Source organism: Scylla paramamosain, chromosome 46 (assembly GCF_035594125.1).
Source record: "Scylla paramamosain isolate STU-SP2022 chromosome 46, ASM3559412v1, whole genome shotgun sequence".
Taxonomy (NCBI): domain Eukaryota; kingdom Metazoa; phylum Arthropoda; class Malacostraca; order Decapoda; family Portunidae; genus Scylla; species Scylla paramamosain.
The window spans coordinates 6888358-6893357 of NC_087196.1; the positions used below are offsets into that span (position 1 = coordinate 6888358).

The following is a 5000-nucleotide window of genomic DNA, read 5'->3' on the forward strand; positions in this document are numbered from 1 at the left end:
TAACGCTGGTGTGAGGTTACGAGAGAGAGAGAGAGAGAGAGAGAGAGAGAGAGAGAGAGAGAGAGAGAGAGGGGGGGGGATAATGAAACACGTGTAAGATTATAAGGGGGAATTTGATAAGGACAGGGATTAAGGTACAGGGAATAAAGAGAGGAAATAGGAAAGGAGTAAATGAATAAGTAAGGAAAGAAAAGATGAATAAAGAAGTGGAGTTATGTTGAAGAAGAAAGTAGGAAAATAATGTCAGAGAGAGAGAGAGAGAGAGAGAGAGAGAGAGAGAGAGAGAGAGAGAGAGAGAGAGAGAGTGAGCCTTAATCATCTAAAACTATTATTATTATTACTATTATTATTATTATTATCACTACTACTACTACTCTATTTTTTACTACCACCACTACTTTTATTGCTATTATTATTACTCATCATCATCATCATCATCATCAGCTCACTTTTTTTTTTTTTTTTTCTCCCTTCCAGACACAAGGACAGGTGCGCTAATACGAACAACACCTGAATCACCTGTTCACTTGAGTAGCTTCACCTGGCCAGCCACTGAAGGTATGTGTGTGTGTGTGTGTGTGTGTGTGTGTGTGTGTGTGTGTTAGTCATTCCTTCCTCCTCTTATTCCGTTTTCTTCTGTTATTTTTCTTTTCTTGTTCTTATCGATTCTTATTCATTGTTTTTTTCCTTTCCTCCTTTTCTTATGTTATTTTACTTTTATTTCTCCTGGGTTTTGAGTTTTTTTTATTCTTTGCTCCTTTTTTTGTGATTGCTCTCTCTCTCTCTCTCTCTCTCTCTCTCTCTCTCTCTCTCTCTCTCTCTCTCTCTCTCTCTCTCTCTCTCTCTCTCTCTCTCTCTCTCTCTCTCTCTCTCTCTCTCTCTCTCTCCACCCGTTACCTGCACATGCCCTTAGTTCCCTCCTCCTCCTCCTCCTCCTCCTCCTCCTCCTCCTCCTCCTCCTCCTCCTCCTCCTCTAGCGTCTTTTCATCCCTCTGCTCCTCTTCGTCCTCTTCTCTTCATCTCTGCATTATCTCTCTCCCTCTTGTTCTCTCCCCTTTCTGGTTTCCTTTCTCCCTCCTCTTGAGTTAGCGGGCTCTAAATGATGCTAGCCAGGTACACACACACACTCTCTCTCTCTCTCTCTCTCTCTCTCTCTCTCTCTCTCTCTCTCTCTCTCTCTCTCTCTCTCTCTCTCTCTCTCTGTGGTGAAATGTATACCTGGTTGTTTAATTAATTAGTCGTCTTCTACATCTTGGATACCTAGCTAACCTCTAAACGCTCAGGTGTGGCTCATTAGTGTGTGTGTGTGTGTGTGTGTGTGTGTGTGTTTTGTTTTGTCATGTTTTCTGTTGTTCGTTTTGTATATTTTTTTTTGTTTGTTGTTGTTGTTGTTGTTGTTGTTGTTGTTGTTGTTCACTTTCCTGTTTTGTTTGGTCTTTCTTCTGTTTATTTGTTTATTTTAATTTTATTGTTAGTTTTTTTTGTCTTCCTCCTCCTCCTCCTCCTCCTCCTCCTCCTCCTCCTCCTCCTCCTCCTCCTCCTCCTCCTCCTCCTCCTCCTCCTTTCATTATCCTCCCAACATCTTTAAAACCCAGTACTACATAACTTCACACACACACACACACACACACACACACACACACACACACACACACACACACACACACACACACACACACACACACACACACACAGCACCCCTCAATTTGAAAGGTTAATTCAGTGTAACGGATCATCATGTGCTTGTAATCGCCCTAATGACACTGTTCCCTTCTAATTACTCTTATCTCCAGCCCTCCTAACGACCCGATTGGCCAGTTGCTCCCCCCACCGAGGCGGCAGTTAGAACAGTAATTATTGGTTATGCAAAGTAACTTAACTCTCTCTCTCTCTCTCTCTCTCTCTCTCTCTCTCTCTCTCTCTCTCTCTCTCTCTCTCTCTCTCTCTCTCTCTCTCTCTCTCTCTCTGTGTGTCTCGTGTCTCTGTTGTGTAAATTGTTTTTTTCTCTTCATTGTTTTAATTTGTGTTATGATTTTTTATTGTTTTTTTTTAACAGATAAATATGTACTTTGATAGATAGAGAGATAGATAGAGAGATAGATAGATAGCTGGATAGACAGATGGATAGATTGATAGGTAGGTAAATAGATACGTGATAAAGAGGTTGGTTGAGAGAGAGAGAGAGAGAGAGAGAGAGAGAGAGAGAGAGAGAGAGGGAGAGAATTTTCACGCACTCTGTAATCAAAATTAAAATGAATTAAAGTGAAGGTTCAGTGAGAGAGAGAGAGAGAGAGAGAGAGAGAGAGAGAGAGAGAGAGAGAGAGAGAGAGAGAGAATATAAATAGTGATGAATAAAGAAAAACTAATAAAAATGAAAGAAACGATAAAAAAATAAAATATTCAAACTTCCTGGACCAGAGAGAGAGAGAGAGAGAGAGAGAGAGAGAGAGAGAGAGAGAGAGAGAGAGAGAGAGAGAGATTACACAAAGAAGCGCTCCTCGTGAATTAGTTAATTATTCAAGGAAGTGTTTTATTCATTTATTCATTAAGGTAATTTGCATGCTGGAATAGTGTATTAATTATCACCTTTCAATTTATTTATTTGCTTGCTTATTTATGATCATTGCGCTTTGTCCTCGTGTATAGTTAATAGATGAGTGAATAAGTGAAGTGAAGGAAAGTTTAATGTGGTATTGTCTTAACCTAAACTAACCTCTTTTTTTTTCTTTTTTTTTCTTTTTTTTTTGTCATTTCGTGTAAATAAATAAATAAGTTGATTTTGCTTTCTAAGAATAATAAGATTTTGTTTATTTTCTTTCGTTGTCCCTTTTTTTCTTTTGTTTGTCTGTTTCGTAGTTTGCTTTAGTAGTAGTAGTAGTATTAGTATTAGTAGTAGTAGTAGTAGTAGTAGTAGTAGTAGTAATGCAGATAGAAATAAGTCAAGTTTGTAAAAGGATATTACCATCTTTTATTTAATTAATTTATTTATTTATGTGTTTATTTATACATTCACAAATTTATTAATTGTTGTTTTTGGCGTCCTGCAAAACAACAACAAACTACTACTACTACTACTACTACTACTACTACTACTACTACTACTACTACTACTACTACTACTACTACTACTACTACTACTACTACAAAAACACCACCACCAATAATAACAACAACAACAATAATAATAATAATAATAATAATAATAATAATAATAATGATAATAACATTGGGGTTTTAATGTAAGCGGGTCGCCTCCTTATCAGTGAATTACCAATGGAGCTCACATGACCATTATCCCAATTAGCATTTTAATCCTTACTGTTAGTGGCCCGCTCCTCGTGTGTGATTTTGACCTCTTTTCTCTCTCTCTCTCTCTCTCTCTCTCTCTCTCTCTCTCTCTCTCTCTCTCTCTCTCTCTCTCTCTCTCTCTCTCATATTCAGTGTTTCTTTCCTTATTTTTCGTTATTACCTTATTTTTTTATATTTTTGTATTTTGTTATTTTCTTTGTTTCTTATTTTCTCATTTTCATTATTATTTCCATATTTTCTCCCTTTTATTTCCTCATTCCCTTATATATTTTCTTACTATTCCATTACTTTCCTTTTCATTTCTTTCCTTATTTATTTCCTTGTTTTCTGTCTCCTTACGTTTCTTACCCGACATCTTATTCATTCCCTTTCCTTCCTCTTGTTTGATTCCTTCATTTATTTCTTTCTCCCTTTATAAAGAAACCTACATGAAGCCGGTAGGCCTACACGTGGCAGTCCCTTTATAGATATACTCACCCATATCCCCTTATCATCCTTATCTACAAACTTATCTCTTTATAATATTCCCTTTTGACTCATCACTAACATCATAACCTCGTATTTTGAAACGCATCGCTCTCTCTCACCACTATTATTTTCAAAGGCCTCAAAGATGATCAGCAGGGTTCTCAAGAGTGTTTCTCCTGTTATTGGTATAGAAATCTTGTTAATCTGTTACTAGAACCATAAAAACCATCCTTAAAAACCCGTGTCACTTCAATAAAAGCTGTTTTCAAAGGCCACAAAGATGTTCTCAAGATTTTTTTCGTTAATGGTATATAAATCTTGCTAATCTATCACTGAAACCATAAAAACACCCTTAAAAACCCGTGTCACTTCAATGAAAGCCCATATTAAGAGGCCCTTTGCTCATTCACCACGATTATTTTCAAAGGCCACAAAGATGAGTAGCAGGGATCTCAAGAGTGTTTCTCCTGGTGGTGGTATAGAAATCATGTTAATCTGTCACTAGAACCATAAAAAAACACCCTTAAAAACGCGTGTCACTTCATCTAGAGGCTTTTTAAAATAGGTGCGGCACAGAGGTGTTTGAACGTAACATAAGAACATAAGAAATCAGGGAAGGTGCAAGAAGCCATCAGGCCTACATGTGGCACTCCCTGTATGAGAATAAGGTCCCTGATTGGTGAGTCTTTTCCAGTCATCCACCACTTGATTCGAGGACCAATTTCTTTATATCTTATGTGAAATTTGACTGTTATTGAACTTGAATCCTTTAGTTTTGTCTGCCATCTTTGTTATTGAGTGAAGTTAATATTAGCATTTGAAATATGAAGTTTTAATAGTGTGCTCACCATATACAGCAAAGTGGATAATTAAAAGCTATTGGAACATAAAGATTATTAATAAGTATCTTGAAAAAAATGTGATAAAAAGTTTCCCACAAAGATTAACAGAATATTGAATTATAAAAAGTAGATGAAGAATATTAGTTTTCCTCTCCTTTTCTTCACACTTAAAAGGAATAAAGATACACTGTTGCCAAATTTATTCACGCTTAAAACCAGTTATTGCAGTATTTCCATTCATGAACGTAAATAATGAAAGGTTTTGCTAACTTGTCACTTTTAACGCTGTAATGAATTAATGTAGCGTTTATTATATTTTTTTTTATTAATTAACCTCATTCCCACGCCCATTTTTATGCGTCCGACGTGACCCGCCCGTGT

The 5000-nt window shown here is 36.7% G+C and overlaps 1 protein-coding gene across 6 annotated transcripts in view; it reads left to right on the plus strand.

Moving 5' to 3' along the window:
• Positions 1-5000, plus strand: part of LOC135094788 (uncharacterized) — a 60541-nt gene that overhangs the window by 30742 nt on the left and 24799 nt on the right. For all 6 annotated transcript variants that reach the window (XM_063995163.1, XM_063995166.1, XM_063995162.1 and 3 more), the window contains one exon: positions 478-558. The gene's annotated coding sequence lies outside the window, so the exon portion shown is untranslated. The remainder of the gene's footprint in view (positions 1-477; positions 559-5000) is intronic.